We start from the raw sequence: 21,686 nt of genomic DNA, 5'->3' as shown, positions 1-21,686 counted from the left end.
TATAATATCAGTATTTTTTTTTATCTAAATAATTTTTTTTCTGCCTACCCCCTTCTTTTTTCTTACCTTCTTTCTTCTCTTTTCAATAAAATGACTTAATTTTCACATGCTTCCTTTATTTTTCTGAGTAACTCTGTAGGAATACCTTCTCTAAGCAAAACAGATTAACAACTACAACAAAAATATCACAGAGACCTAAGCCTGGTACCGAGCAGCTTTCCCCTAAGGGTCCAACTCCGCCCCCTGCTGAATCCTCCTCTTTATATATGGTGGAATATAGCCATGAACTTTTATAGCTCAAGGCACTGAGTCTATTGTTAGCTCTGCTTAAAGCCCTTTCTCTTCATCTCCATACAGTTAAAACAAATGCAAAAAAAATAAATAAAAAAATACTGAATTTTTAAGGCTTAGCTCTAAAGTTTACACCACAGCAAAGCATTCCCTTATCAGGACTTCACCTTAAGCAGAATTAACTACTCCCTTCTTTTGTAACTCAAAACATGTTTATTATAGCACTACTACAGTACTAACCATATTACATTGTAACCAGGATTCATTTTTAATTGTTGCAATTGTTTCACTTGGTCAAAATTTTTGAGGACAGAACTTGAAAATTATTATTTTTTTTTTACCTTCAGCTCCTATGATAGTATCTTGAACTGATGGCTGACGTATTGTTTAAGTATTTAGCTAAAAGATAGAAAAGTTAAGATATGAATTCAGTTGTGTGACTCTGGATGGCTTTGAGTGCACTAAGGATTTCAGCAATTATAGTGCTGGGAGAAGTATTTCTTCCACACGGCTTGACTATTGACAGCTCAATGCCCATATAGAAAGCAGGAAACACCGTAAAAAACCCTGTAAAAAAATAGATTATTTGTTGACACTATTATTGAAAAAGAAAGGGAGATTCAAGAGGAAAACTTTATGTAAAAAATCTTTGTCAAACTACTTTCTGACCTTCTTTATTTGTTATTAATAAGTTATACTAATAAATCATGTTAATAGCCAAAACTGGTTTGGCTCAGTGGATAGAGCGTCGGTTTGTGGACTGAAATATCCCAGGTTTGATTCCAGTCAAGGGCATGTACCTTGGTTGTGGGCACATCCCTGGTGGGAGGTGTGCAGGAGGCAGCTGGTCAATGTTTCTCTCTCATCAATGTTTCTAGCTATCTAACCCTCTCCCTTCCTCTCTGTAAAAAAAATCAATAAAATATATATTTTTTAAAATCATGCTAATAATTATAAAGAATATAATTGTTTTCTGCTCAGTGTTTGAAAAAATATTTTTATCCCTTTCATGTCATTAGTTTTCAGAAAGGTGGATGACCTCTCTGTGTTGGCATGTGATGAGGAGCTTATTTGTTTTTTAAAGCTCAATACATTTTTAAAATATCTATTGTTGAAAGCATTACATATGTCCCCTTCCTTCCCAACATTTTATCTCTTCCAGCCCACTCTGCCTTGTGCCCCAGGCCTTCACCATCCTATTGTCAATGTCCATGGGTTATGCATATATGCATACAAATGCTTTGGTTAATCTCTTCCCAAACAACCTCCCCTACCATTTTTTACTATTAAATTTACAGAAATTCATGCACTGCCAGGGTTGGGGGAGAAGGGGTCTTTCAGCATGGCCAGTTCTCTCTTGCAGTTTGGGATACCTCCAGGGATGTCCGCCTACCAGCTTAGGCCCATCCCCCCCCGCAATTGCTCCTTACATTCCCCTCACAATTGCTCCTTACTCTCTGCTCCTTACCACTCAGCTTGCTGCTCCTTGTGGAGGTGGGAGAGGCTCCCAACATCACCACTGGGCTCGCCAGCTATGGCTGAGCAGAGCTCCCCCTGTGGGAGCACAATGACCACCAGGAGGCAGCTCCTGTGTTGAGTATCTACCCCTTAGCGGTCAATTGCATCATAGTGACTAGTCCTTCTGATAGGTTCACGGTAATAGTCGCTTAGGCTTTTATTATATAGATTAGTTTAACATCTACACTAATAAAAGAGAAACATGCAAATGTTTTTTGAAAGATAAAAGAGTTATTAAAAAACAAAGATAAGTGAATTATTTTCTGTATCTTGCATTGAATGTTGACTGCCCAAAGTCAAATCTCCTTTTGTCACCATACTAGGTGTACTGGTTAATAAAGCAGATTTTGTAATCAAAGAAAACATGATAATTTCAAGAGAAACATTGAAAGTCCTTTACTCAAAGCACTAGCTACACATTTCCCCCATCTTTCAGGTAATTTGTGGACACAGTCCCAATAGAACATTACTTGTTTTGAGGCAAACCATTCAGAGATCCAATGTTCCACTTCTTTGTATGTTTTGAAGTGCTGTTCAGAAAGTGCGTGTGCCATCTATCAGAACAAGTGGTAATCTGAAGGCACAAGGTCTGGTGAATATGGCTGGTGGGTTAACACTTCCCCGGCAAGACTTTTTAACGTGTTTTTAACTGGTTTTCACACAACTCTGTATTCAGTTCTCTCAAGTATTGCTTTTTCTTTTAAAAGTTAGTGAATCTCAGTAGGCCAGATTGTAACATATTCTGAATTTTTATAAACATGCACTTATGGTCTGGGCTTCTGAGACTTACATTAAAATGATAATATTTTATTGACCCCTTGGTTACTTTATATACCTGTCTCTTTGTGTCCTTAATTATAACAATTAAAAACCTGTCTGCAGTGTTTCATTCCTCAGACTAAGTAGCTCCAGATGTTTGAGGTAAACAACATTCTGAAGATATGTGGATTCTTTTATGCAAGAATTGAGATTCATTTTTTTTCTTTATTCAGCACCTTTTATTCATAGGTGTGGTTTAACAGTTATTATCTTCCACCTACCATACTCAAAGATATTTGACAAAACAAACACATATGCTAAGCTAATTAAAATATATTTTCCTTTAGCTTTTTCAGTGTGAAACTATAAATAAGTGATAATACAGATAAACTAATTATGTTTCAGTTTAAGCATAAAATTTTGAGGGAAGTTAATGGCTACACAAAAAGCAGGTCAGTTTCACATTTAAAAATAGTTCAGAACAGATAAAAAAATGATCTTTAAAGTTAGGCAAATCAAATTAAGATAGTGAGAATATAGAAAGACGCTAGGTAGACAGGAATTGGGCCAAGGGGGCGGGGAAATAGAACAGAAAACCCAATGAGATGGAGTTTCTTAGACACCCAGATTGGGCAGGGAAGGAAAGGTGTGCACAAGAGTCATGAGCTTTAAAATGTGTGGGTGTTACTAAGACAGCTTGCAAATAACCAATCACAAGACAATAAGTCATAGAAACCAATCCTAAGAATATAATTGAGGCAAAATTCTTTAAAAGGACCCATCACAAACTAACAACATATATACAAAAAAAAAAAATTTGCATGCACTTCTTCCTCTTTCCCTCTCTCTTCCCCCCCTCCCCCCACTCCAGCACAGCGCAAAGGAGACACCTGGCATTCCTGTTGTGGGGGAGGGAGAACATCCCCTGTGGGCCTCCACACAGGGACCATTGGACTTTAATCAGCTTGGAGACTGAACTACTCCCGACTGTGACATGGAGAAGCAGCTCTGGACACGGGCCTGCTCCTGGGAACCCAGCTGCACCTTTTCCAGGACTGGCTTCTCTCAGTCAACTTTGCCTCCATTAACCATTTTTTTTTCTGTCTGCAACTTCATTCTTCGATTTCATGAGCCAATGAACTCTGACTCCAACATTCTGCTTTCAATAGGACTAGTGCATTCTGCTTTCAATAGGACTAGTGCATTGGTCTGGCTCTGTCAGTTACAAGTTAATTTAAGGTTAATTTTTCATTAGAAAATTAAAAAAATAATAGAACCTATGTAAAAGCCATTATAAAGATAAAATATATCTTTCAAAGTAATATTGTTATTACTTTCTAGCAAACATCAATATAATAAGCCCTTACTATGTGATTATCAATAGTGTTTCATACAAAAACATATAGGTCTTTATAGATATACCAGGGGCTCAATGCACTAATTCATGCACCTTGAAAGGAACTATGGGCCAGGAGGCTGTAGTGGGCACAGGGGTGGGTTTCAGGCCGTCCTCCGCACCCCCATCCAGCCCTTCCCACCATGGCCCCAGATACCCTGTCTGCCTGCAGCCCCGCTCCAGCCACCATGCTCCCACAAGCTGATGACCCATTTGAACCATCCCGATTTGGGATGGGGACGGCCAGCCAACCACCCCTACCCCCAGCCAGTTCCACCCCCACTGGGTCTCCTCACCCCAATTGTCTGTCCAACCTCCTGGGGGCAGGTGGCCAGACCCTACCCGTGCTCGAATTCATGCACTGGACCTCTAGTATAAACTATAAACTTTGTAGATAATTATATTTACTATAATAAACATTTCCTCTTTCTTAAAATGTTGTTATTGTTTATAAAATAATGTCACAATGAAATGAAAGGCCAAATATATAGCAATTATCACTTCCTTTTAAAAATAGTTAAAATAACCAGAAAAAAAATTGTAAAAGTAAACATCTAATTAGTGAGAAATTCTATTTGCATAATGCTTGTTGCATATATTACAGCATCCTGTTAACACTACATATTGCAATAATTACTTATCTTTATTTTTTAATAACTCATTTATCTTTCAAAAACATTGTTGCCATTGGATAAAATATCATGAAGTAAAGAAATGCGATGTGGGTTATCTAGAGCAGCAATTCTCTAGTATTCTAGAAAAAAGGGCAAAAGAAAAGGAAAAAATTAAGTTATCTGGCTTTCTCCTTCTTAATCTAGTTTCTATCACTTAGCCCCATGTATATATGGGCTATCAGCAGCTGTGGTTTGGAATAAACTCCGTGTTAAGCAAGTCATTTTTAGCAAAGACATCTAACTTGGCACAGAACACCAGGCCAGCACTACTTTTGATCCCCCTCTGAATATAACATGAGCTCTGGTGTTGCTTTATACATACCTGTTCTTTTCCCCTACCTGCCTCCCTGACTTCCTCCAGCACCCTCTTGCTAAAGTGTCTGTCACTGCCCATACCTTAACACTAATGACTCATTAAAAACACTATTAAAAGACCTAAAACTAAAACCATTTTACTATTTCCTCTAAAGATTATCTCAATTAGTTTCACACTGTTTTATGTATACTTTTATATCAGTAACCATCAAAATAATCAATCTTCCAGGTCAGGCATCATTATCTTATTTCATGTCACCATAGTTTCAGTTTATCCTTGTACCAGACATTACCTTCTACACAAAAGACACTATGTCCCCAGGAACTCATAGAATATTATTTATAAAATCTCCTGTATTAACTCTCCAGTTTCCTATGTTTTCCTTGCTGTACCTGAACCCAAGCTGCCCACTAAAGAAAGTGGGCCCAGCCTTCGCAGGGTGATATCTACATCATCTTTCTCCCCCACGTTACCTAGAACATGGCCTGAAGATGTGCTGGTTGTTCTCTGTGCCCCCCCGCGCCCCCCCCCTCCCGCCACCTCCTGCCAAGTTCCATCATTTTACTTCTCCAACCTCAAAATATTCATGTGGTTTGAAATCATTCAACATCTCTGAAGAAGATATAGCCAGTACCCTGGTGCCTCTGCTTCTTTTAGCTGATCACTTCTAAACAGCCTTTTCTTCACATATACTTCATTTCAAGTGAGCTCTCAGAGGTGAGCATGCTGCCCTAATAGTTAACTTCCTCACTCTGGTAAAGGCGCCTTACTTTAACATCTTATGCTTAGTCAATGACTTTCCTCCTCACTTCTCCAAGAAAGTAAAATCAACTTAATTGTTCATAAAAACTTCATTTTGGTACACTATATTGCTATATATTTGGCCTTTCCTCCTTTTGCAAAGTCAGAACAGTTCTTTCTGCCTAAGTCCAAATTTTAAAACTTCATAAAGTACTTAACAATTTTACTCTTGTACTTAGTTCCTTTTCTTTTGCATCATTGTTTGGGTTTTTACATCACATATTAAATGTATTATAAATATACTAGACGCCTGGTGCACAAAATTTGTGCACTTGGGGGGGAAAGTCCCTCAGCACAGCCTGTGCCCTCTTACAGTCCTGGAGCCCCGAGATCGATTGCCCTACAGAGGGAGGCCTCAGACCCACCCACCCATCATAGCGCCATTGCCAGGTAGCTTGGGCCTCCCTCTTTGGGGTGATCATGGACCCCCCCTGATTGATTTATCACCCTGATGGTTGGTAGCCTGGGCCTCTCTCTGCAGGGCAATCATGGGGCGATGGCCAGGTCCCCCAACCATTCGCATTGCACCCTTGACTGGCCTGGCGCCAGTGGGTGTCATAGCGTGGTCGTCCAGAAGGTCATCCAGACAGTCATTCTGCTGTTTGGTTGTTTGGTTGATTTGCATATTACACTTTTATTATTATAGATAATATTTCTTCATTATTATAAAACATTCCCTCAACCATATACTTTAAGACATCTCTAACAATTGGCCAACTATCTATTCCATTTTATAGGCAGTCTCCACAAAAGTGGTTTGTATTCACTGCTTCCAAATCTCATGTTCCATTCTGTTTTTAATTCTCTCTAATCACGCTTTCTTTTCATTATGACACCATTCTATGTTAGTCTATGAATGGCTACTTTCTTGACTTACCAAGTTCATCAATTTGACTTCACTCCAAATGCTTTCTTTTCAGGTTTTCAATGACTCCCAATTATTGATATGTTTTCATCTTACCTAGACTCTCAACAGCTTTGACAAAATCATTATTTCCAACCTTATTAAAGCACTTTAATGTCTTAGCTAAACAACACTATTAAACTCACAGAACCTTAGTTTCTCATTTTTAAGTGAGGACAATTACCTTCCAAGATCGCTATGATGTTTCAGTGAAGTAATATACATATATATCTACCAGGGAATGGCTTAAAATGGATTCAGTCAGAAGAAGCAGATGTAATAATAATGCAGTCTTCAAGTATTCTAATCTGGACTTTATGCTTTATGAGGTTCTAGTTAGCAGAAAGTATTCATATTTTACATACTCTTTCAAACCCAAATCTGAGTACAAACAGAGCAAAAAACCTTGGAACATAAAAATAAGTATTTATTATAATAATAAATGAGTTCTACTGTTGATTTACCTTTTTTTTTTTTTTTAACAAAGAAGCTAATCAAATCACACTATCCATCTTCTCTAGTAAAACACGAGGAACATTGCCCATGTTCTTACCCCATGCAGAATGTGGCCTATTGTCAATGTGGTCCGAAGGATATTTTACCATCCACCTAACAGATGATATGAAAACTTAATTTTTTAAGACAGTGGAAGAGAAACTTAGTTCTGAGGAATCAGTAATAAAGTCCCTGAATACTTTCATAAGCCTCTGCACTCAAACTGTCTTAATTCACTGTGTTTTGGTACTACTAAATTTATTATATTAGTGATTTAATTACAGGAAAATTGTTAAATTGGTTGTTCGTATATAGAAACCTTTCCTAAAAGGAAAAATACAAAATGCATATATGTCAAGTTTCAATATGTTCTTTCATTGACATCCTCCAGCATAAATTGCTAATATACCCCCAAATACACATTTATGTGGTTTATATTACCCATATGTAGCTCTAATTCTAATCTGTATGTGTGAGAGCTATGGATACTTGAAATCTTTCATGAACTTCCATTTCAGTCTTTATTATTTCTTATTAAAGGTAGACTCCCTAGACTCAACCCATTATAAGAAATTATGCCTGTTATTTCCTCCATCTCTTTTAATCAATTGATATGATATTCACATCAATGCTGAAATAGGAAATTAGTTTTATAGTAGTAAAGTCATTATATGATAATTATTTCTTATGAGGCTATAACCTTGAAAAGAGAATAGTAGAAAGCAGCTTGATTGCTTTAAAATCCAACATATGTATGATTTTTTTCACAGTGATCAATCTGCATTTTATTTCATTTGGGACATAGCTCCTCACTCCTTTTTATAAGCTTCACTTTTATTCGCTTGACCTCAGACATAACACAATCTCTTGAATTTCCTTTTTTTTATTTCACATGTAGTTTCTTCTTGATCTTTGCTGAATTTTACTCTATTTTCTAAACTTTAAGTTTTAGAAAGCCTCAGGGCTGGGTCATGTTCATTTTTACCACTATATCTACTCCCTAAGGAAGCTGATTTACCTATTCCTTTTATTTTAAATATTATCCATACGAAGGTGATACACATTTTGTTAAAACATATAGTTTTATTGATTTCAAAGAGGAAGGGAGAGTGAGAAACAGATACAAATATCTTAGAAAAAAATAACTGATTGGCTGCCTCCTGAATGCTTCCCCACTGGGGATCGAACCTACAACCCGGGCATGAGCCTGATCTGGAATTGAACCTAGTACCTTTCAGTCTGCAGGCCCATGCTCTAGCCACTGAGTCAAAGCAGCCAGGGTAGAGACGCCAATTTTAATTTCTAGCTCTTCCCTCCTACCTGAATTTTAGACCCTTATATTCAACTGACTATTTGATAGCTAACATGTGTAAAACTATACTATTGATTTCCTATTTCTTCAATTATGCCTCCACATTGGTGGCTCTCCACTCATTAAATTGTAACGCCATTCATGCAATTTCTTAGGCTAAGACATTTGATTTCATCTTTTTTTTTTCTTTTTTTTTTTTTTTTACATCAGGGCTCTTCACCTTAATAAGCAGCAGTACCATCACTTACTCAGTAAATGCATCATCATTCAGTACTATATTTTGCAGTATCTTGAATTAGTCTCCCTACTTCCATTTTTGTCTACTCCCATAGCCATAGTTATCCTTAACAGGGAAACTTGCCTTCTACTTTTCCCTTTCATTCTGTTCTCACCACAGGGGTTTTCTTATTGCTCCTCTAACTTGTAAATACAACCACACCTCAGAGTATTTGCTAGCCATTATACAGAATACACTCATCTATTAGATAAAGGATACTCAGTGCTAATCTCAATGAAGTAAGGAGGTTGAGCTTAATGGAGAGATCATGCCTGGTGTCATCTTTGATTGACATTGGGATGCATGCTTCTTTTCTTATTTTTGACTGGTGAAAGTTCACACAATTGACCATAATGTTCTAAGTTACACAATTCAATTAATACTAACACGATGCCTGACTTCACTTCATTAAAATATCTTCCCAAATATCACCTCACAGAAAGGCCTTTGCTCAAAACCTTATATAAAATGGCACATTATCTATCCCTTTTCTCAACTTTGTTCAGTAATATATAAATATGACTTAGAACAGTGCCAAGTTTATGAAGTTATTCAATAACTATTCATTGAATAACTCTTATTATTTTTATTTCACAATCATTTGTGTTTTATGAAATCCCTATAATGTTATGTATTCTATTTGAATCTTGATCAAAATGCATAATTAAGTATAAGTATTAATAATCTCTGACAGTATAATCATAAAATGTTCCATTAAGGTAATCTATACAAATTTAAAACATTGCATTTGAAAATTGTCCCTGAGACTTATAATTTCTATCAATACTTCAAACTGCCTTCTAACTTTCATCTTAATTTTAGACACAAAAGAAATTAAATCTTCCTTCTCTTTTATTTTTTGTCATTTTCTTATATAACTTTGCATATCCCCTAAAATTTGTACAGAAGAAAAAAAATCACAAAGGTCTGTAAATGTCTGTATTGTTCTTGATGTCCTCAGCCTGGCCTGCACCCTCTCACAGCAGGGGACCTCTGTCTGGGGCTCCCACCACCGCCATTGTGCTCCCACCACCACTTCTGGCTGAGCGCATTGACCACCATGGGGCAGCTCCTGTGTTTAGCATCTGGTCCCTGGTGGTTAGTGCACATCATAGTGACCAGTTGTTCCGCTGTTTGTTCGGATTTTCATATTAGTCTTTTATTATATAGGATAGTGGCAGTGATTTTGAGTTTACAACAGACACTCTCAACAACAGACATAGAGAAAGATTCCTTTCTGAGAAAGAGAGAGAGAGAGAGAGAGAGAGAGAGAGAGAGAGAGAGAGAGAGAGAGAGAGAGAGAGAGAGAGAGAGAGGAGGGGGGGGGGAAATTTGTGCATCAGATCCAGATCCCAGAGAAGCCTTATCTTGTCTGGAACCTATCTTTCTGTCTTGTCCTTTTTCTCTCACCTGCATTTTTGCAGAAGGAACTGGACTACGTCAGATGTGAAACCACAACATACCACAAGGGTAAAAACAGAAGCCTCACCCATGTAGTTGGATCACTTTATCTTTTAGATGTTTCTAATTTACTTTGGATCTTAAAAATAATTTGGGTTCTTGAGAAAAATCAAAATATAAGAAGTAAACAGATTTGAAATTTGTTATTAGAGCTTTGTTCTTTGCATGCTGATTCTGGTTAGTTGGAACTTAGAGTTAAATGGAAGCATCTGACTTCTACATACAGAGGCAACATTTTGGCCTAGGAATTTTCTCAAAGGGATGCTTATTGTTTGCTAAAAAACTGACCAAGTGAAATTATTTGACTTGTAACAGAGTAAACAGAGAAAGAAAACTTTAAGTTCAAATAATACCCCAGATAACACTCACTAAAAAGTTTTTGCCTGTCTCCAATCTGGAAAATACTATGACCCTGATTTCCAAAATTGTTAAGATGTTCTTTTCATTCCTGTTTTCTCTTTGCAAACCCTAAATCACTTAACTTATTCAAAAGATTCGCAAAGGCCTGTGGAAGGCAGAATCAAGTTGAATCAATGTTTTACCAGCAAACTTCAGGGCAAAAATTGATCTAAATCATACATTTTCCTCAATGCCACTACTTAATTTCTATTATTCATTTGAATTATCTTTGCAGCCCAGCAAGAACTATGATGAAAATTATTTCTAATGTAGAAGAGAGGGTAGTCCTTTACAGAAAAGACATCATTATATGATAATCCACAGAATAGTAGTAATAAGTATTAACAAAATTAAACATCAAAAATGTATTCTAAATCATGTAGTAATTTTCATTCTAACAGGTACATTTCAATTCTGAATTACTTTAAAGTCCTCAATTCCTCTCAAGTGTAGAAGAGTGGTTTTAAGCCACAGACAACCTTGGTGCAACCTTGGAGACATCCTTCGTTATTACAATGTCAGGGGAGGTGGGTGTCACTGGCATCAAGTGGGTAGAGGTCAGGAGTGCTGACCAATTCCTCCAATGCATCCCCCACACAGAGAAATATCTGGCCCTAACTGCCACGAGTGCCAAGGTTAAAACACCATAATCTATAGTTAAAAAAGAAAATAGAACAAAGTTCAATGGTATTATTCTCTTTTAGAACTGTTGTCTTTTTCACTCTATGCCTTCCCACTTGTTTTAGTGGGATATAGTAAATTAAAGTATAAAACTGATTTTTTTTAAAGTAAGACATCATGGTGAAATACAATTAAATGTTACTTTAAAAATTAATATGATGTCAGGTCTCAGAGGGAAGGCGGGAAAAGATCAACCTAAGAACTTGTAGGTATATATGCCTAACCCAAACCCATGGACACAGACAATAGGGTAGTGAAGGTCTGGTAGTAGGAAGTCTGCTAGAAGAGGTGAAGGGGAAAAAGAGGGGCATATGTAAAACTTTTAACAATAAAGATTTAAAAATTAATATAACATAAAATGGTTATATTAGAAAAAAGTAGGCATGAAAGATAATTGTAGGGTTTTTTTTCTAACATCTTTCTAAAATTTTCATCAATAAAATATATTTAAAATTTTTTTTCATGTATTTGTCTCTATTTGAAGAATTATATTATGAAATAAATGGTAATTATAAATTTTATCATATATATATATATATATATATATATATATATATCCCTAAAAACATAGAATGTATTTTAAAGAATCATAAATATTCATAACTTTCCAATAATAAAACAGTAGCCATTTGTAAAATCTGCATGAAAATATTAAACAGTTAAGAGGCTGTCTGAAAATATGACTAAGGTCAAAGCCAAAGGGAAGTTTGAATTAAATGTTGTGAATAGAATCAGGAATTATAGAACCATAAGGCCAGAGGAGGAACTGTTTACTGAACATAAGACTGATTTTTCTGGAGACAGTCACTGTAAAATGAACAATATTGTCCTCAGCAAACTTCTTTCCATTATCTTCCCTTCTTACACAACCAAATCCTTTCCAAGGAGACTTGATTCACTAACACCTTTCCTCTCTGCCTGTATGCTGATTTCACTAAAATATATAACCCTCCTTGCTTCTCTTCTTCTAAATTCTAGACATAAAAATACAACTGGCTAGATAATCCAAATAGAAACACCAGGGAGAATTCAGATTGTGGGTCAGGCCTGGCTTCAAGGGCCACTGACCTGGGCAGTCACACAGAGACCCACACTCACAAGAGCACATTCATTTTGCACTGGGTCCCTCACATTATGGAGCCTTTCTGCTATAGGTTAAAGTCTAAATCCATCTTTCCAACAGACCACTTCCTCCTCCCAGCCAACAGCCCTCTTTCCTCTATGTTTTATGCCCTCCAGTGGGTATAGTTTATTATACTGTGGTTTTTTTGTTTTTTGTTTTTTGTTTTTTTCTCACTTGATACTGTTAAAAAAAAACACAAAAGAACTTTCAAGTTAATTATACATTCACAGAAAGTTGCAAAAGTAGTATAGGGAAGTACTGCTTAATCCTTCACCCAGTTCCACCCAATGGTTACCTCTTTTCTAAGTATATTGGTATACTGTGTGTATGTGTATATTGGGCTTACAACAGTGCCTAGTGCCACTGAGCTTTGGATTCTGCTCCTGGCAGACTGGATACTCAACAGTGACTGTGACCACGTTGTTTTATCTGGGTTCTAGATCATTGTGTCATGTATAGGTCCCTATAGCCACCACCGCAATCAACGTGCAGAACTGTCTCATCTTCACAAATATCTCCTTGATTCTGCCCGTTAGTCACACACCCTTCCTTGTCGTCCCTCAACACTGGCAACCATACTCAGTTCTCTATTCTCTATAACTTGTCATTTTTAGACTTTGTAAATGTTTCTTTTTGTCTTTTCCTACTTCAGATTATCTAAAAATGAAAGATTAGCCTCAGGACACCCACTCCAAACACATAATTTCCCTTTGTCTGTGCACCCATAATAATTCTCTCAGAGGCTTTGGTTAAATCAATATCCAGAGTGCATATTATTAGACAAGGTAAATACTATTCACAGAGAAGCCACATTTTGCTTGTTGGATATATTTTTTTTTCTTATATTTTTTTAATTTTCTATATTTTTTAACTATATTTTTTTAATTTTCTCTTCCCTTAAAGATCTGAGTCATATTAAAACACTTGATTTGAAACATCCCTTCTGCAGACACTGTCTTCCCACTATCCCCGAGCTGACTGTTTCACATCTATTCTCTATGGGCTCTCCCTCCAATATCATCATGAGGATTCCCTTACCCTTTTCCCTGTTAATTCACTTATTTCATCACTCTATGAGTATTTATTTCTTTGTTTACTTCTCATTCGGTAATGCATGCTCTTCAGCATTTTCCTGAGAAGGAGAAACAAAAGATAACCATTTGGGAATCTTGGGTAGTGGCTATCCCAAGTTGTCACTGTTCCACATCTACTCCTACCACCTTCCAATGTGCTCTCCTTTACTGTAGAGCTAAGAAAGCTGAAAACCGTTCACAGGTTCCTGTGCAGTGAGGGCTCTCAATATAAATTATATTTCACCAATCTGATGCACTTTTTGTCAGATTTAGTTATTACAATAGAAAGCTTTTATTTTAACTGGTTTTTGTTTGTCTTGCTTTGTTCTTGTTTCTTGGCTTTTTCTGTTTTTCCTGGTTAGCATGGTCAGAGAAGATTTGGGACTTTCCATAGCATGGTGAGAAGAGTATCATTGTCCTGTCATTAGTTTTATACTTGCCCATAGAACAGTGGGTCCAGTGTAGTAGTGAATCCAGGTAAAACAACAGGGGTCACAGTCACTATTGAGTATCCAATCTGCCAGGAGCAGAATCCAAAGCTCAGTGGCACTAGGCACTGGTGTCAGCCCAATTACCCTGAACACCTTCCAAAATGTAGAGGAGAACAATTTGTTTTCACTCTATGGGCATTTATTCTGGGTATGATTTTCCCTGCCTGCCAGGTATCTGCTGGCAACACCATCCAAGGACTTACTGAACACCTGATTTGTTGTTTATTAAACCTAAAAATCATTACTATTTACCAAAGAATGAACTTTAATATATAAAATAGCAAGGCAGGAGGTTGACATTCTTGATATTCACTGGCCATTCCTTGTATCCCGGCATTCAGAAACAGTTGACCTGAAAAATATGGAATGGCCTATTGAAGAATCACATACTATATAGTGAGCCAAGAGATAGCACAAGTTTATTGTCATCCTAGAAAATTTACGATATGCTTTGAAGCTGTGTTTTTAATATGGTGCTGTCTCTCCCACTATCATAATATATGCATTGAAGAAAAAAGGTTAAGAAGGGAAAAGAGACTTTTCCCTATGATAAACTGGGAAAAGTTTTGCTTGCAGTTTCAGAGGTTTTAAAACCTCCAAAGAAATACACCAAATTTTTCACTGAATGTTCACACTGCCACATTTATTATAGGTAGTCTTTATGCCACTGATCAAGAAGAGAAAAAAATATATATTCTGTCACTTGTGATGATTATTCAGATGATTAACAGGAAATTGGGTCTGATCCTATACAATGAGGAATGCATCATATCTAAAACCTAACTTCCAAGACCTATAAGCTGGTGTTCTGAATGAGACCAAAGATAATATGGAATGGATAAGAAAAGAAGAAAGTTATAAACCAAAAAAATGCAGCTTTATGACTAGTTTCAAAAATGAAGATTAAAGAAGGACTCATATTTCCCTTTTTCTCTTTCTGCTCTTCATTTCTACTATTTTATGATATATTTTATGATGACTGTGGTTAGTTTTATATAGTTTATTTCATAGGCTATAGGTTACCAAGTTGAGATTTTGACCGAACCAGAGAGAAACAAATGCTAATAAACATGGAGTCTATGTCTGAAGGATTTTGGTCTTTCCCTCTGGGGCGATTATGAGCATATTTGTGTTTGAGCCCGGGATAGCCGTACTATGTAATACAGGCACACCTCGGTGATGGTGATCGTTTTAGATGCTTAAGTGTGGGAAGATGCATGTTTATGGATGTGGATGAGGAGCACCATAGAGGAGGACTGTAGTGAATTACACACAGATATGGAAGTCAGAAGTAAGGCTTTGACAGTCTTCATACTTTAGATTTTTTTTGGTATTGCTCTTCCTGTGACCACATTCAAAAATGTTTTAGTAGACAGTCTCTATTTTCATCCAAGGGTCCAGAGGTTTCTGGCTGTGCATTATTCCAGAGCCCAGAACTTTCCAACTGAGCAGAGTTGTGAGATTGTGGAAGTAGCTCCCTTGATTACTTGGTTTTGTGGGTTAGTGTAAGAGTTGATTTTATGTGTTAAACTGACTTTGTCACAGGGTCTTTCCCTCCTGAATCTCATTTTTCCAACCCAAACACACTATATAACATATGTGTGTTTGGTATTCTAAACAGTTCATTATACTTTGAAGAAATTAAACAGTAATAAAAACTTTTACATTTATCTATACATTGATAATTTGGGGAGTTCTCATATTGTGTGTAGTATAGTGTAAGGGTTCATCTGGTGTAAACTCTGAAGAACATTTCTTATAGTACAGTGCTATAAGTAACAAAATCTTAAAGTGCTTGTGTACTTGAAAAACACCTTTATATGAGTTTGAAGAGCATGTGCCTTTGGATTTCATATTTGAAGGATATTTTTCACCCAAACAAAACTCTCTGTTGGCCAGTTTTTATTTGTTTATACTGCCTTTCTTTTAGTATGTTAAAAGCATTGCTTCATTGTCTTCTGAGTGACATCTTTTCTGAGGAGAAACTAGTAATAACTCCTATTTTTGTTCACCTGTATCTAATGTCTCCACTTTGTGAGAGGTTTTAATATTTTTACTTTATGATTGTAATAATTTAATTATATATAAAAAAAAAGCCTCATATGCAAATTGTCCCCTCAGGAGTTCAACCAGGAGCGCAGTCACTTGCTATGACGTGCACTGACCACCAGGGGCTAAATAATGATTTTTCTTTTTTGCATAGGTATAGTTTACACAGGAGGAAAGACCTGAAGAAAATCCTAGTTTGCTTTCAAATGGTTCCTTTTAATCACTGTCTTATCACCAGTCATCTTTCCCTCCTGAATCTCATTTTTCCAACCTAAAGCTACTGTAAACTATATTTTTTCAGTATATGGATCACTTATGAACACGATTGAGACTATTTGATAAGTTAACAGCATGAAACACAATTCCATTCATAGAAGGTTCTCATACAAAATCAAATTAAATGCTCCATCTAATTCAGTGTTACCAGGAGTTCCTGGAATGATAGGATGTGAGATCAGCCAGAGGTAAATAGAATTCTTTTGCCAAACAGGAACTCCAAGTGTTTTTTAATCAAATTTGGATTCCATGCTCCAACTGAGATTCATGTTTAAAAGCTAATATACACTGGAAACAACTTTGATGGAGCGGGCTTGAAAAAGCATTGAGAGTTAAGCTGTTGAGTTTTGTTTGTTGCTATTATTTTTAAGGGTTAAGGGAGGAGGGGAGATATTAACTTTGTTCTTGGTTCTTTCTGTTCCAGCAGAAAGTGGACTTTAACATTCTTAAGCTCTTAAAATTTTTATCCTCATAATCACCTTCTTTACATTATTTGCTCTGTATACGGCTCTTCCAATGGACTACATTGTGTTCTTTATAAAAATTAACTTTCTTTTTGATTTCTTACTCATTTCTTATTGTTAAAACTTTGCTCATTCTAGTAATGACAAAACTGACCACCTTATCATGTTTGACACTGTTCCTTCCCAGTGTTACTGCTTTTCTAGACTAACCCTCCTCCAACTTCACCTTCAGGTAGATCTTATTTGAGAATCAAAACCTCCATCCTCTGCTTGTCACTGACTTCTGTCCCTGTTACCCTTTACTAGATTTGAATTTAGACGTGCATGCTTCATCTCCCCCCACCATCCCTCACCCTCTAACTCTACCCTCCAACTTCCTGTCACCACCAATCTTGGCTTTATTCAGTTCCTAAATGTCTGCAGGACAAATTTAATAATAGAAATGCAGCTAACCTATATACATTTTTATATACATAAGCACAGATATTGTGTTTATGTATTTTACTTTTTAATATGTTTTCCTTAATTTCAGAGAGGAAGAGAGAGGGAAAGAGGGATAGAAGCATCAGTGATGACAGCGAATCATTGGTCGCCTCCCATATACCCACGCTGAGGAATGGAACCCTGGTCTCTTGTATTCATAGTCCAATGCTCAACCATTTAGCAGCACCGACTAGGCTGTGCTGATGTATTTTAAAAGGCATGTAAACAGTTTCATCCTCAGCTAGAGACAGTTCTTCCTGCAATACCTATGAATCAGTCCATAAAAGAGACTACTCTTGGAGAACCTTTGTGCCGCACCTTGTTTACTTTTGTTTGCAGAATTGGGGAAGATCCCCCCATTAAAGGATGACACATCGTTGTCTACATAGTTGGTGAATGGAAGAACTCCATCTGCCGGAAGAAGGTATTACTCCCATATCCATACATAAAATCTCTTTGCCCATTCATGGAGGAAATCACTTTACTGGCCCATTTCAACAAGCCCAAAAGCAAATTATTAGATGCAAAAGAGAGATGCTGGCTTGATAGCATACGACAAAGTATACTCAACATATTAATACCAAGTGCCCGAGTACACATTAATAGAGATATAACCATACACTTTTCCATTACCGTAGGATAAATAGTGGAGGAAAAGGCCAACTACAAATTTTGGTGCCCAATAGCCTTGGTGCCCATAGAAATCTCCAGGTCTCCTGTGTGGGTAGTCCTTGACAATAATACAGCACCAGATTACCTGCTGGCCAAACCAGGTGGAGTTTATGCTGCTCCCAACAACACTTGCTATATTTATATATATAAACTCTTCCGGAGACACAGAAGCTTAATTAGAAAAAAATCACTCAACAAACCAAATGGCTATAGGAAGTAAGGAAAAATGACCCCTTGAAGGACTTTTTCATTGGCTACCTTCCAGATAGGGATTTTCTTCTAATCTTTGTTACAAATTGTTGCCATTACTTTGGTAGGTTTACTAATCCTGTTCAAAGCATTTACGCTAAAAATCTATCGTGTTCCCTGCTATTTAAAATTAACTGCAAAGACTAAATGGTAGCACAAAGAATTGACAGTGCTCAGAGAGAAGAGTGTGAGAGAGATTAACCAAAGAACTTATATGTATACTAGAGGCCCAGTGCATGGAATTTATGCATGGGGTTGTGTCCCTCAGCCCAGCCTGCACTCTCTTCAATCTGGGATCCTTCTCACAGTCCAGTACCATTGGCTCCCAACTGCTTGCCTGCCTGTCTTCCTAATTTCCGATAAACATTTCTGCCTGCCAGGCTCATCACCCCACCACTCTATTGCCGGCCTGATTGATGCCTAACTGCTCCCCTGCTAGCCTGATTGACCCTAACTACCCTCCCCCACAGACCCAGTCACCCCCAACTTTTCTCCTCTGCTGTCCTGGTCACCCCTAACTGCCCTCCTCTGCAGGCTTGATCACCCCCAACTGCCCTCCCTTGAAGGCCTGGTCCATCCCAACTGCCCTCCCCTGCTGGCCATCTTGTGGCAGTCATCTTGTGTCCACATGGGGGCAGCCATCTTGTGTGTTGGAGTGATCATCAATTTGCAAATTACTCTTTTATTAGATAGGATATGCATAGCCCTTGGGAACAGACAATAGTGTGGTGAAGATCTGGGGTGGAGTGGGGAAAAGGGGTGGGAGAAACAGGGGACATGTGTAATACTCTCAATAAGGAAAATAAATTTTAAAAAAGAATAGAAGTAATTCATCAAGCTACTGCATCTATCTAATATTTGTAAACCTGAAAGTTTGCTTCTGTGCTCATGAGGCAGGAGACCAAGGGGAAATTAGGAAAAGATCCCTCCCCACTTGACCACAAACCTACTTACTGAATGTATCCAGCAAAAGGCCCAGACCATGGCATGCCCATAGAATAATGCAAGAATGAGGGGCTCATTCCTATCTCTTCATGTCTTATCATTTTCATTTTCTTGCTGATTTATCACTTGTAATTTTATTTTCCCACATGAAAATATCTAACTTAAGTTGTAAAACATTGTGGAGTTATCGCGGAGTTCTATGTACAACAGGTAGCCACCAAAAAAAAAGAGCTATTGGTAATTCTGCTGAAGGTATGCATAATGCCTTTCCATAGTAACATATTTGAAGCAAACAGAAATATTAAATATTCTAAATGTGAGGTCATTAAGATTATTGATATTTTTGTTTGGCATTCCTGATTTTTCAGGTGCTTTTAAAAAAAACAGTAAAAGATAGAACATATGTTTAATGTGCTCATCGATCAACTTATTTGCTGCTTTAATTTGAGCTTAACGTTATTCTGTTTATATAGATTGGAAGTTGTGAATTATAAAAATTATGCTAGCCATCTGGAATATTTTGTACTTAATTCTTACTGACATCTGTCTATTTTGAATACTTGTATAGAAGAGTTTGAAAGAGAGAAGCCAGTTATTAAAGCCCTTTAGGCTATGTTCAATTTATTTATATCAGGAATTATTAAGATATATACATAGTGTATGTATGTATATACATATGTAATGCCCGCTACCTCTTGCAGTTAATTCAGTGCAGGAAAATTCAATACTGAGATTCCTAGAGAAATACTATATTTTTGTCTTATTAACTTTCATCTCATAAAGAATAGTCATGTAACATTAAAAACTTTAGGAAATTAATAATAGCAAATTGTATCTTCTCTTTCAAATCCTATATAATAAAAAGGTAATATACAAATTAACCATCACTCCAATATAAAATATGGCTGCCCCCATGTGGTCAAACATGTAAGCCCCATGGGAATACAAGATGGCTGCCACATGATGGCCAGCAGTTAAGGGCAGTTGTAGGTGATCAGGCCTCCAGGGGAGGGCAGTTGGGGGGATCAGGCCTTCAGGGGAGTAGTTAGGTGTTGATCAGGCTGGCAGGGGAATGGTTAGGGGATGATCAGGCTGGCAGGCAGAAGCAGTAAGGGACAATCAGGCAGGCAGGTAGAAAAGCAGCTGAGAGCCAGCATTCCTGGATTTGGAGAGAGATGTCCCAGATTGGAGAGGGTGCAGGCTGAGCTTAGGGACACCCACCCCCTGCACTAATTGTGCACTGGGCCTCTAGTATTTTATAATCAAGCATTGTCACCACCCTCTATGCCAATAATAACAACAACAACAAAGAGTAACACTGCATAACTGACTTAAACTCTTCCTGACACTCACTCAGGAGGTCACAACAAAGGCAGCATCAAGTTGGAAAGCATGATTCCCCCCTCCCCCTCAAGTGAGAGAAGTCTGATTACCCTCTTCTTCACATTGCTTGATCTGATTACCCTCTTCTTCACATTGCTTGATCAAACACAGATTCCAAATCAAGGCTTTGCCATTAATTTCAAAGGCTTTAATGAGAGGAATGCTGGTAAGTTTGACAATATATGCTCCAGAGTCTTCCCATGACCTCTGATGAATCATCACCTGCAGCCACAGGAAGATTTTTAAAGGACATTCTGATATGAAGTAAAAAAAATGATGAAACCAAGTAAGACCTGACCTGCAGTAGAGGCGGTTGCTGAGTGATGCTTTTGCTCTGCAGTAGTAACTGTTATTTCACTTAGTCATCAATATATTTAGTCTGGGTTTAACTACTTGTTTGAACACAGTTTCAGAAATAAAAATAAATTATGTTGATCTATTTAGTCCTCAAACTTCTGCATAAGAACTGTTCACATGAGATCTCTCTAAACCTTATTTGAAATGCTGCTTTGCTTCTATTTAATACTGTGTTTCCCCGAAAATAAGATATCCTTCCAAAAATAAGACCTACTTACAGGTTTCCTTCTTAGTGAAATATAAGGCATCCCCCCGAAAATAAGCCCCCCCCCCCCCCCCCGGCTAAACATGAGAGATTTGGTCCACTGATTCTGAAAGAAATGGAGTCACAAGAAATTCACCAGGAAATTCAGGAATTGGATTGTTATGATGATGTTCCAGAAGATGATGACATGATTGTCATTGAATAAATGAGTAAGTTCTTGATACTGTAGGATTCACAGTTTGTCTGGTTTGTGTTGACAACTACCGTACTACTGTATCTATACAGGTAATAAATTTCCTTTATTTTCATTTAACAATAAATGTGTACCGAATTCTTCTTCATGGAAAAATAAGACATCCCCTGAAAATAAGACCTAGCGCATCTTTGGGAGCAAAAATTAATATAAGACACTGTCTTATTTTCGGGGAAACAGGGTAATAAAAAAAAAAGATTTAGCCCATCTGAAGCCCTCATTAAGTGTGAGGAGGAGAATTTGGTGTCTTTTAGTTAAAATAAATGAAAGACTTTAAAATGCTCCCAAGGTGCATTAGAAGTAATGTAGGTCACAGAATGAAAAACATCCCCTGCCACCCATAAATTACTTAGATCCAACATTAGACAGAGTGAGGCAA

The sequence above is a fragment of the Pipistrellus hanaki genome (assembly GCF_964339955.1).
Source record: "Pipistrellus hanaki genome assembly, chromosome: 9".
Classification (NCBI taxonomy): Eukaryota; Metazoa; Chordata; class Mammalia; order Chiroptera; family Vespertilionidae; genus Pipistrellus; species Pipistrellus hanaki.
Note: the sequence above shows the minus strand (reverse complement) of the source record.